Below are 13,773 nucleotides of genomic sequence, written 5' to 3' on the forward strand. Positions count from 1 at the left end.
CATAACTTATCTATGGCCTCAGGCAGCTACAGTGTTAAAAAATTGCCTGTTTTTTTTTTTTTTTTTTTTAAGATTATTTATTGAAATATACTTGACTTACAATATTGTATTATTTTCAGGTATCAGGTCAGTTCAGTTCAGTCACTCAGTTGTGTCCAACTCTTTGCGACCCCGTGGACTACAGCACGTCAGGCCTCCCTGTCCATCACCAACTCCCAGAGTTTACCCAAACCCATGTTCATTGACTTGGTGATGCCACCCAACCATCTCATCCTCTGTCATCCCCTTCTCCTCCTGCCCTCAATCTTACCCAGCATCAGGGTCTTTTCCAATGAGTCAGCTCTTCACATCAGGTGGCCAAAGTATTGGAGTTTCAGCTTCAACATCAGTCCTTCCAATGAACACCCAGGACTGATCTCCTTTAGGATGGACTGGTTGGATCTCCTTGCTGTCCAAGGGACTCTCAAGAGTCTTCTCCAACGCCACAGTTCAAAAGCATCAATTCTTCGGCATCAGTTTTCTTTACAGTCCAGCTCTCACATCCAGACATGTCTACTTGAAAAACCATAGCCTTGACTAGACAGACCTTTGTTGACAAAGTAATATCTCTGCTTTTTAATATGCTGTCTAGGTTGGTCATAGCTTTTCTTCCAAGGAGTAAGCGTCTTTTAATTTCATAGCTGCAGTCACCATCTGCAGTGATTTTGGAGCCCCCAGAAATAAAGTTAGCCACTGTTTCTATTGTTTCCCCATCTATTTGCCATAAAGTGATGGAACTGGATGCCACATTGCTATTTGATATTTTCATAGATTACACACCATACAAAGTAACTATAAAATATTAACTAAATTCCCTTTGCTGTGACTTATTTTATGACTGCTAGTTTGTACTCTTAATCCCCTTTACCTATTTTGTCCCTTCCCCTCCTCCTCTCCCCTGTGGTAACCAATACCTTTTTATCTGGATCTGTTTCTGTTTTCTTTGTTTGTTTTGTCTCTGATTTTTTTTTTTTTTTACAAACACTCATAAGAAAAATGTTGTTAGCACGAATGACCTCTGGGTAAGGTTTTATGTTGTTGTTTAGGTGCAACTGTGTCCGGCCCTTTTGTGATCCCAAGGACTGTAGTCTGCCAAGTTCCTCTGTCCATGAGATGCATGCAATAAAAAGAACATTTTTTTAAAAGAAAAATATGCATTAATTTTGAAAAATAATTTTTAAACAAAAGAAAAATCCTATTTGAAGATTAGACTTCCTATGGTTAATATTTGGCTTCTGTAGCATTAGACATCTATAGCCTTAGCTTGTGAATATTTTTTTCTACAGTGATTGAGAGGATTGTATTTACAGTATAATTAATAGATATGTACAAGAAGAAGGATCACTATGTTTTGAGCATACTGAGTTTGGGTTTTCAGGAGGATAGGCAAATGTCCAACATGCAGTTTAAAATTTGGACTTGAGCATTAATCAAGACGTAAGATTGGTAGAAAAGATTGAGTAAAATTCCCAAAGGAGAAACGTAAAGAGAAGAGAAATGAACCATGGGCATAACCAAAGGGAGTACTTACTTTTGGGGTCAGAAGGAGAAAGAGGAATCGGAGAATGAGAACTAGATCTGAGAGTGAACACATTATGAAAAATCATGGGAGAAGACGCTATGAAGAAATAGGAGTTGATAGTGACTGGCTGCAGAGAATCTGAGGAGGATGAAAACAAAGAAAAAGCTATTGGATTTGATCCTTCAGTGGTTATCAAGAGAGAATTTTTTGTACCTGGTGAGGTTACACATGGTTAGATGGTGAGGAAATGGAATCCCTGACAAAGAAACTTGGTGGTAAAGGAAAGGAAGTGAGAACAGGCATGTAATTCAAGGAGTAGCCTGGTGAGTGGAGGTGATGTGTGTGTGTGTGTGTGTGTGTGTGTATTAAGATGGGGAGCACTTCAAAACATTTATACATTGGCGGGAAGAAGTCACAGAAGAAGGAATGAGATGTAGTTAAATGTGGTCAAATTGTGGGGATTCCTGATGAAGTAAGGCCCCAGAGAATGGATGAGAATGAGGGACACAGAGTGAGCTTTCACTTTGAGATAAAGGAAGATCATTTCTCTTTTCTTTCCTTTTTCTTCATAGCAATCATATCTGTTTATTTCAGGATATAATATGCTATTTAGACCCATGAATGGTACTAAAGTATAATCCTGTTTAGATATTTTATTTTGCCAAGATAGTTTCTAAAAATCATAAGACTGAATAGGTTAATGATATAATATGTATCAAACTTAGATTTAAAATGTAGATCAGGATTCTCATTGACTCTGTCCTATTGCTAAAGATGTTGCAAAGATACACATTTAGAAGACCAGCCTGCTATTCTCTCTTGAGGAGACTATATTCAAATTGATAAGAAGTACACCAACATTTATAGACATAGCTATTATCAAAAGGGTATTTCTGTGATGTTGCAAGAAGAAATAGTCCAAATTTTATTCTTTATGACTACTGACATGATTTAATATATACATTGTATTTCAGACCATCAAATTAAAATGTTATTCTCTTATATGTGTGTACTACATTGTTATATTTGCACATATCTTTTCCAATTTCAGACTATGCAAAGACATACATTTGGAGCTGTATTAATATATCAAAGTAAAAGACAACCCAACTTAGTACCAAGAAATATCATGACCGTAGTGTAGTGTTTGATAGAAAAAACACTGATTTTTGACACATCACTTTATTCAGATAGCAGTCTGGTCACTGACATGGTTCAATGTCACTCAAATAATAAACCAAATATAATCAGATGTTAAAGACTGGTTTTCAAACATAACCAATTATGCCGCACTTGCCTATGATCTCACCAACATAAAACAACACTAACAATTTAGTGGCCACCAGACCATTCAGTGGAGCTTCCTTAATTTCACTGTGAGCTGTTTGAAGCCACTAGTCTGAGCACTAATGGCTATTTTTTTAAACCTCTGAATAGCAATAGGAATCTCAGCAGGGTTGGAGGAACTAACTCAGCTTTAACCTACCAAAATATGGCTAGTCAAGGCTTCAAGGAAGTCACAGCAGCATTGACCAGGGCTTGAGCCTTCTCTGTGAGATTATGGACAAAGTGGGCCATGGTTCTAGAATAGAAAAATCTCACCCAGAACTGGAGGGTCACCACTTTCTCTGAGACAGTAGTGAAGGAAAGGAGGATGGGAGAAAAGACAAAGAAGTGGTGTTAATGTGGAAGCCTGTCCACATTTTGAATGAAGTAATAAAAGAGGTCATCTGCAGGGAATAAGGAGACCTGGATAGAAGGGGATTTTACATATATAGGATAGTCTTATAAAAGTTAGAAAAGATGCCAAGTTCTTTTCTTAATTTAGCAAAGCAGATGGTTTGCAGCATCATGACACAAGAGAAAGAATTTTAGCTTTGGGACCACAAAGACTTGAGTTTGAGTCCTGACTTAATTCCTTTTAAAGTGAAAAGTGAAGTCGCTCAGTCATGTCCGACTCTTTGCGACCCTATAGACTGTAGCCTACCAGGATCCTCTGTCCATGGGATTTTCCAGGCAATAGTACTGGAGTGGGTTACCATTTCCTTCTCCTATTCCTTTTAAACAAGTTACCAAACTTGTCTTTCTCAATTTCTTCATAGTAAAATGGGGGCAACAGTACTTATTTTGTCATAGAGTTATGACATATAGAATCAACAATAGGACATGTCAGTTAACTTCCAACAAACATTTATTAATCTCCTACTCTGCATGTAGTACTTCACTAGATGTGTATCTTGGAGGATTTTGAAGTCTAAGAGGGAATTTACTTCTCCTTCATTCTTTTTTGGGACATAAAATTGACTATTAAAAAATTATTTATATTTCTTTTTGGCTGCACTGGGTGTTTGTTGCTGTAAGTGAACTTCCTCTTGTTGTGGAACTCTAGAGTGTGGACTCAGTGGTTGTGGCACATGGGCATAGTTGCCCTGCAGCATGTGGAATCTTCCCAGACCAGTGATCAAACTGGTGTCCCCTGCACTGGCAGGCAGATTCTTAACCAATGGACCACAGGGAAGTCCCTCAAATAATCAACTTCTGCAGAATTGTGGAAGGACTTGCTAGTTACTGCCCTGTATGTTTTTACGTAAATACTAGGTTAGGTCTCACCTGTAGGTGTTTTTCCAGTCTGCCTGGTTTTAGCCACTAATGCTGGGTGAGCCACTTCTCCAAGTCAGCATCTGTGCTAGTCTGACCTCTTGCCCTCTGGACAGCAGGCTTGGCAGAGGGAACCCTTTGTAGCTGCCAATCATGAGGCATGAGTGGCCTTGGGCTACTGACCTCTTCAGTGGTGATTCAGCATGTTTCATTCTTATCTCTGCAGTAAGTGTGATGTGTATTTTTTTTTCCCATCTCCCTTTTGTTGTTCTTGTTATTAGCAGCTAAATCTATGATTGTTTAGATTCCAAAGAGCATCCCGGAGGGAAATGGTGCCAGACCAAGGACCTGAGAACAACTGACCACAATCATGAACAGTAATGAAATCCATCCATTTATAATCTCTATTACTTTTAGGGAGAATAAGTAAAGACATGCATCCTTGATTAAGGAGATTGGAATTAATTGTAATGATTAGACTTGGAGTGTGAATCTAGAGAAATAGTAAATTAAGTTCTAACAGAAGTGCTTTGGCAAAAGGATTATGAATTAAAGGTTTAATATGTGTACTCTAGTTACTTAAGTGATTGTCACATCATTTAAGCATTTAATAATAATAAAATTGTTCCAGTGTCATCTGTGGTTTGTGATGAGGATCAGAACATCTAGATCAGAAATGAAGCTCATCACCAAGGAAAGGACAAAACATTCTGGCCAATACCTGGACTGTGTAATTTACATCTTTCCCTTCTTTAGTTCTTTTCCAATGCAGCAGAGTATTTATAACCTTATGTTGTATCAGTAAGGAATAGGTTGGCTCCATTTCTAGGACCATGTAAATACCAACCTTTCAAAGTTGGCAGCGGGGAGTTCATAGGTGTATCTTTTTCATATAGGTGACCTCTCAGATCTCTCAGGCAGGCCAATTTGTTTTCCACAGGACTGATCTATTTTCCTAGTTATCAGCCTTGTATGAGAATTATCACCGTGTCACGGGCATTAGTTGTGGTTTACTTTTATTAGGCCTTTGAGGAATGATGGAAAACAACAACGAAAAACAACTGGCAAGTGCCAAGGTACTATCAGTGATTAACAACAATTTTCTCTGGACATTTTGTGATTCCATTAAAATAGAAGCAGAACAGAAATTACCTTGCTTTGGGTGAGATAAGGCACAAAAGTCACTCCCTCAACACAGAGCCAGTGCTCAGTAAGTGAAGCTCTTAGTACCATTATTTGGAAGGAATGTCGCCTATTTCCCCCTCCTTCTCCCACTCTGGTTCTCACAAACATCTTTTATTCTGAACCTCAGTGGTATGAAGGTAAACAACATTCATTCTATTTTCTGAGAACAGGCTGCCCTGATGTTGAAGATGGTAGGACAATCAGCGGCCCTGGAAGCCCTATTCCAGATTCCAGGTAATTTGGCTAGGTCAGCCCAGCCTTGCAAACTGGCAGCTGTCTGGAAGATTGAGGTCATGTTCTGCCTTGGCCTGCACCACCAACAATCTTCTCTGGCAATACGAAGTGAAGAGTAACACTTAATAGCATTCCTTTAAACGATGCACTCCTAAGCTGAAACATAAATGCTGCACTAACAAGGCAGCCAACTTTTGAATAGTCAAAGGCATTTTGTCAACAAAGCATCATTATTCAGGCCAAGTTAGATTTGCCATATATTCTATTCAGCTCAGCTCACCTTGTAGATAGACAATTTGGAACTTTTGTAGCTTCTAAATCAACTCTTATTTCAATGGAGTTTGCTCCTTGTTCTAAATAATGTCCTCAATATTCTTGTGCTGAAGACTTGGCATTTCTAACTGCCTGATGGACATTTCCACTTGGATTTCCAGCTATTAACACCTTTTCCCAACATCCTTATTTCTATCTATACTCTCACCAATATTGAGAAACTAGATATGTAGTGGTAAAGGGTGAAGTCTTGGGAGGCTGACTATCTAGTTTTAATTCCCTGCCCTGCTACTTATGAGGTGGGTGGCCTTGGCCAAATTATTTGACTTTTTTGATGCCTTAATTACCTCATCTGTATAATTGGGATAATAATAACACATTCCTCATCAAATTGTTGTAAAACATCGAGTTAAATTTCTTAGATCAGTACCTGGCACATAGTCGGTGTTTATATCAGTCTGGTTGTATTACGTTGCAAGTAACAGAATGCCAATTAACAGTACTGTAGGTAAAAAAACATGTTTAATTATCTTTTATAACTAGAATTTTAGAGGTGGGTAGTTCCAGGTTTGGTGCTTCAGTTCACTGATGCCACCAAAGACCCCGTTTCTTTCTACCTTCTCCTCTGCCATCTTTAGCATGCTGACTTATCGTCTTCACAGTTGTCGCATTGCGGTCACCAGGTGTTGCAGGTCCAGACATCATATCTGCACTCAAGGCAAGAAAGGAGACGGGCAGGCCCAGCATCCACTGTCTCTTTCATCAAGAAAACAAAAGCTTTCCTGGAAGTCTCTCAAAGGACTTCTCCCTACATCTGATTGCCAAGGATAAGTCACATGTCCACTCTTGTCTGTAAGAGAGGCTGTGAAAGAAACTGTTTAGTTTTTGGCCTCTGTAATGGGAGATGAGTGCAAAAGAAGAGAGTTGGGCATGGTTGTGGAGGTAGCCCAGCCGCAGTGACTGCCTGTAGTGATTATTACATGCTAGTTGTTATCACTATTATCATTCCAGTTCCTTAAGTTAAAAATATAGAAGTTATTTTTCTTTTCATTTTTCAGTTTTTCTTTTTAAAAATTTTTATTGGAGTATAGTTGATTTATAATGTTGTGTTAGTTTCAGCTGTACAGCACAGTGCATTAGTTATACATATACATATGTCCACTCATTTTTAAAAAATATTTTTTTCCCATAGAGGCCATTACAGAATATTGAGTAGAGTTCCCTGTGCCATGCATCAGGTTCTTATTAGTTACCTACTTTATATATAGTAGTATATATATGTCAATCCCAGTCTTCCAATTTATCCATTCCTCTCCTTATTCCCTGGTAATCATGTTTGTTTTCTACATCCGTGACTCTACTTCTGTTTTGTAAATAAGTTTATTTGTACACCTCCCCTTTTTTTTTAGATTCCACATATAAGTGATATCATATGATACTGCCTTTCTCTGACTTCATTCAGTATGACAATCTCTAGGTCCATCCATGTTGCTGCAAACGGCATTATTCTTTTTAATGGCTGAGTAGTATTTCATTGTCTATGTGTACTGCATCTTTTTTATCCATTCCTCTCTTGATGGACATTTAGGTTGCTTCCATGTCCTGGCTATTGTAAATTGTGCTGCAGTGCACTATTGGGGTACATGCATCTTTTTGAATTACGGTTTTCTCTGGGTATATGCCCAGGAGTGGGATTGCTGGATTATACGGTAGCTCTATTTTTAGTTTTTAAAGGAATTTCCATACTCCTTTCTCCATAGTGGCTATACCAATTTATATTCCCACCAATAGCATAAGAAGGTTCCCTTTTCTCCACACCGTCTCCAGCTTTATTGTTTGTAGATTTTATTTTTTTTAATATTTATTTATTTATTTGGCTGTGCCAGGTCTTCATTTTGGCATGCGGGATCTTAAGTTGCAGCATGTGGAATCTTTAGTTGCTGTAAGCAAAGTCTTAGTTGAGACATGTGGAGATCTAGTTTCTTAACCAGGGATTGAACCCAGGCCCCATGCATTGGGAGTGTAGAGTCTTAGCCACTGAATCACCAGAGAAATCCCTGTTTGTAGATTATTTTGATGATGGCTGTTCTGACTGGTGTAAGGTAATACCTCATTGTAGTTTTGATTTACATTTCTCTAATAAATGCTTCCACGGTGGCTCGGCAGTAAAGAATCCACCTGCCAATGCAGGAGACTCAGTTTTGATCCCTAGCTTGGGAAGATCCCCTGGAGAAGGAAATGTCAACCCACTCCAGTCTTCTTGCCTAGGACATCCTATGGACAGAGGAGCCTGGCAGGCTACAGTTCATGGGGTTGCAAAAGAGTAGGACATGACTCAGCAACTCAACAACAACAATTGGTGATGTTGAGCATCTTTTCATGTGCTTTTTGGCCATTGGCATATTTTCTTTGGAGAAATGTCTGTTAGATCTTCTGCCAATTTTTTGATTGGTGGAAAGATATAAAAAAAGATACTAAGCTGCTTGAGCTGTTTGTATATTTTGGAGATTATTCTCTTGTCGATTGCTTCATTTGCAAATATTTCTCCCATTCTGAGAGTTGTTCTTTTGTTTATGGTTTCCTTTGCTGTGCAAGAGCTTTTAAGTTTAATTAGATTCCTTTTAAAATTTATTTTAATTTTTTTTATTTTTTATTAAAATTATTTATTTTCATTATTCTAGGATATGGACCAAAAAAGATCTTGCTGCAACTTATGTCAAAGAGTGTTCTGCATATGTTTTCATCTAAGAATTTTATAGTGTCTGGCTTTACATTTAGATCTTTAATCTATTTTGAATTTATTTTTGTTTATGGTGTTAGGGAGTGTTCTTATTTCATTCTTTTACATGTAGCTGTCCAGTTTTCCAAGTGCTATTTATGGAAAAGACTGTCTTTTCTCCATTGTATATTCTTGTCTCCTTTATCATAGATTAGAGGCCCATAGATGTATGGATTTATCTCTGAGCTTTCTACCCTGTAGGTACCTGTACCATTGACCTATATTTCTGTTTTTCTGCCAGTACCATACTGTATTGATCACTGTAGTATAGTCTGAATTCAGGGAGCCTGATTCCTCCAGCTTTGTTTTTCTTTCTCAACATTGCTTTGACTATTCAGGATCTTGTGTTTCCATACAACTGTATAATTTGTTGTTTTAATTATGTGAAAACTGCCATTGGTAATTTGATAGGGATTTTACTCAATCTCTAGATTGCTTTGGGTAGTACAGTCATTTTTACAATATTGATTCTTCCAATCCAAGAACATGGTATATCTCTCCATCTGTTTCTGTTGTCTTTGATTTCTTTCATCAGTATCTTATACTTTTCTGAGTGCTAGTTTTTTGACTCCCTTGGTAGGTTTTTTCCTAGGTATTTTATTCTTCTTATTGTGATGGTAAACAGGATTGTTTTCTTAATTTCTCTTCCTGATCTTTTGTTGTTAGTGCATTGGGATGCAGGAGATTTCTGTATATTAATTTTGCATCCTGCAGCTTTACCAAATTCATTGATGAGCTCTGAAGTTATTTTTCATTCTCCTTCTCTAGCAAACACTCAGTCACTAAATTTGGTGATTCCTTCTGCTCAGGGCTTTCCATGCCTAACCCTTTCTTTCCCTTTATGCTCTTCCTAGTGTTTCTAGTCTTTATTATCTCATGAGTGGAGAAATACAGCAGCTTTCATTCTGTATCTTTGATCTCCATTTTCTCTGTACTCTGCTTCATCTTGCATTCTGCTAGATGAATCTTCACCTTGCTTCAAATACATCAGTCCCTCCCTATTATCTATAATACTGATTCTTAACCTTTGTTGTACTTTAGATCACCTGGAAAGCTAGTTAAAAATAAAATGTCTCAAAAAAAAATGTCTCTCAAAAAGCAGATGCTGAGGTTACAAATTATATACCCTCAAAGCATTCACAGTATAATGAGAAAGACAGGTAAAATAATGATAACCAAGGGTATTGTCATTTATTTTCTATACTGCTCATTTGACACATTAAATGAACTACTTTACCTAATATTCATTATTGCTTATCTTTTCATGTGTATATAAGTCTCAGCTCTTCCAGTAGACCAGAAATGCCTTGAAGGCAGAGATTCAGTTCAGTTCAGTCGCTCAGTCATGTCCAACTCTATGCGACCCCATGAACTGCAGCATGCCAGGCCTCCCTGTCCATCACCATCTCCTGTAGTTCACCCAAACACATGTCCATTGAATAGGTGATGCCATCCAACCATCTTATCCTCTGTCGTCCCCTTCTCATCCTGCCCTCAATCTTTCCCAGCATCAGGGTCTTTTCAAATGAGTCAGCTCTTCGCATCAGGTGGCCCAAAGTATTGGAGCTCCAGCTTCAACATCAGTCCTATACCAATGAACACCTAGGACTGATCTCCTTTAGAATGGACTGGTTGGATCTCCTTGCATTCCAAGGGACTCTCAAGAGTCTTCTCCAACACCACAGTTCAAAAGCATCAATTCTTTGGTGCTCAGCTTTCTTCACAGTCCAACTCTCACATCCATACATGACCACTGGAAAACCCATAGCCTTGACTAGATGGACCTTTGTTGACAAGGTCATGTCTCTACTTTTCAATATGCGGTTTAGGTTGGTCATAACTTTCCTTCCAAGGTGTAAACATCTTTTAATTTCATGGGGCAATCACCATCTTCAGTGACTTTGGAGCCCCAAAAAATAAAGTCAGCCACTGTTTCCACTGTTTCCCCATCTATTTGCCATGAAGTGATGGGACTGGATGCCATGATCTTTGTTTTTTGAATGTTGAGTTTGAAGCCAACATTTTCACTCTCCTCTTTCACTTTCATCAAGAGGCTCTTTAGTTCTTCTTCACTTTCTGCCATAAGGGTGGTGTCATCTGCATATCTGAGGTTATTGATATTTCTCCCGGTAATCTTGATTCCAGCTTGTGCTTCCTCCAGCCCAGCATTTCTCATGATGTACTCTGCATATAAGTTAAATAAGCAGGGTGACAATACACAGCCTCGACCTACTCCTTTTCCTATTTGGAACCAGTCTGTTGTTCCATGTCCAGTTCTAACTGTTGCTTCCTGACCTGCATACAGGTTTCTCAAGAGGCAGGTCAGGTGGTCTGGTGTTCGGATCTCCTTCAGAATTTTCCACAGTTTCTTGTGATCCACCAGTCAAAGGCTTTGCCATAGTCAATAAAGCAGAAATAGATGTTTTTCTGGAACTCTTTTGTTTTTTCGATGATCCAGCGGGTGTTGGCAATTTGATCTCTGGTTCCTCTGCCTTTTCTAAAACCAACTTGAACATCTGGAAGCTCATGGTTCACATATTGCTGAAGCCTGGCTTGGAGAATTTTGAGCATTACTTTACTAGCGTGTGAGATGAGTGCAATTGTGTGGTAGTGTGAGCATTCTTTGGCATTGCCTTTCTTTGGGATTGGAATGAAAACAGACCTTTTCCAGTCCTGTGGCCACTGCTGAGTTTTCCAAATTTGCTGGCATATTGAGTGCAGCACTTTCACAGCATCATCTTTTAGGATTTGAAATAGCTCGACTGGAATTCCATCACCTCCACTAGCTTTGTTTGTAGTGATGCTTCCTAAGGCCCACTTGACTTCACATTCCAGGATGTCTGCCTCTAGGTGAGAGATCACACCATCGTGATTATCTGGGTCGTGAAGATCTTTTTTGCACAGGTCTTCTGTGTATTCTTGCCACCTCTTCTTAATATCTTCTGCTTCTGTTAGGTCCCCACCATTTCTGTCCTTTATTGAGCCCATCTTTGCATGAAATGTTCCCTTGGTATCTCTAACTTTCTTGAAGAGATCTCTAGTCTTTCCCATTCTGTTGTTTTCCTCTATTTCTCTTCATTGATCGCTGAGGAAAGCTTTCTTATCTCTCCTTGCTATTCTTTAGAACTCTGCATTCAAATAGGTATATCTTTCCTTTTCTCCTTTGCTTTTCACTTTCCTTCTTTTCACAGCTATTTGTAAGGCCTCCTCAGAGAGCCATTTTGCTTTTTTGCATTTCTTTTTCTTGGGGGTGGTTTTGATTCCTGTTTCCTGTATAATGTCATGACCATCCATCTATAGTTCATCAGGCACTCTGTTTATCAGATCCGCGCTGTCGCAGCTGAGAAGCAGTGTCGAGGGTGGCAGCTGAGAGGAGCTACCCCATGTTCAAGGTAAGGAGCAGCGGCTGTGCTTTGGTGGAGCAGCTGTGAAGAGATACCCCGCGTCCAAGGTAAGAGAAACCCAAGAAAGATGGTAGGCACTGAGAGAGGGCATCAGAGGGCAGACAGACTGAAACCAAAATCACAGACAACTAGCCAATCTGATCACACGGACCAAAGTCTTGTCTAACTCAATGAAACTAAGCCATGCCATGTACGGCCACCCAAGATGGATGGGTCACAGTGGAGAGGTCTGGCAGAATGTGGTCCACTGGATAAGGGAATGGCAAACCACTTTGGTACTCTTGCCTTGAGAACCCCATGAACAGTGTGAAAAGACAAAAAGATAGGACACTGAAAGATGAACTCCCCAGGTCAGTAGGTGCCCAATCTGCTACTGGAGATCAGTGGAGAAATAACTCCAGAAAGAATGAAGGGATGGAGCCAAAGCAAAAACAACACCCAGTTGTGGATGGAACTGGTGATAGAAGCAAGGTCCGATGCTGAAAGAGCAATATTGCATAGGAACCTGGAATGTTGGGTCCATGAATCAAGGCAAATTGGAAGTGGTCAAACAGGAGATGACAAGAGTGAACATCAACATTCTAGGAATCAGTGAACTAAGATGGACTGGAATGGGTGAATTTAACTCAGATGACCATTATATCTACTACTGTGGGCAGGAATCACTTAGAAGAAATGGAGTAGCCATTATAGTCAACAAAAGAGTCCAAAATGCAGTACTTAGATGCAATCTGAAAAACGACAGAACGATCTCTGTTCGTTTCCAAGACAAACCATTCAATATCACAGTAATCCAAGTCTATGCCCCAACCAGTAATACTGAAGAAGGTGAAGTTGAACAGTTCTATGGAGACCTACAAGACCTTCTAGAGCTAACACCCAAAAAAGATGTCCTTTTCATTATAGGGGACTGGAATGCAAAAGTAGGAAGTCAAGAAACACCTGGAGTAACAGGCAAGTTTGGCCTTGGAGTACAGAATGAAGCAGGGCAAAGGCTAATAGAGTTCTGCCGAGAGAATGCACTGGTCATAGCAAACACCCTCTTTCAACAACACAAGAGAAGACTCTTACACATGTACATCGTCAGATGGTCGACATCAAAATCAGATTGATTATATTCTTTGTAGCCAAAGATGGAAAAGCTCTATACAGTCAACAAAAACAAGACAGGGACCTGACTGTGACTCAATTCATGAACTCCTTGTTGCCAAATTCAGACTGAAATGGAAGAAAGTGGAGAAAACCACTAGACCATTCAGGTATGACTTAGATCAAATCCCTTATGACTATACAGTGGAAATGAGAAATAGATTTAAGAGACTAGATCTGATAGGAGATTATATTATACCATTTTGAGACTCTATTAGTCCTGAACATTCAACGAAATATATGTTGAAGAATCAGTGGCATTCATATAAAATATTTAGTGGGTACTTAATAAATGTTGGCCAGATCCATCAAAAACATTAGAAAACCTCAGCAACAAAAGACACTGGGTAAAGAAATCCTCTACTTGTTAGATTAGATATATAGTTTTAAGCAACAGAGACACACCTGTCTGAGGAATGGATATAATGTAACGACAGTGCAAGTAGATCTCGCATGATTCAAATGGAAAGCTACAGTATAGATTTGCAAAAATGCAAAACTTTCAGGTGTGAAAGGGCATCAGTAATCAGTAATTCTACCACTAATGGGATTAGTTTGATTAATGTGAAAGATACTGTCATTACATAGTG

General features: G+C 39.0%; 1 pseudogene; it reads right to left on the bottom strand.

Moving 5' to 3' along the window:
• Positions 1-2,829: 2,829 nt before the first annotated feature.
• LOC102391094 lies at positions 2,830-3,139 on the bottom strand (annotated as a pseudogene).
• Positions 3,140-13,773: the final 10,634 nt, after the last annotated feature.

The sequence above is a fragment of the Bubalus bubalis genome, chromosome 3, assembly GCF_019923935.1.
Source record: "Bubalus bubalis isolate 160015118507 breed Murrah chromosome 3, NDDB_SH_1, whole genome shotgun sequence".
In the NCBI taxonomy this organism is placed as follows: Eukaryota; Metazoa; Chordata; class Mammalia; order Artiodactyla; family Bovidae; genus Bubalus; species Bubalus bubalis.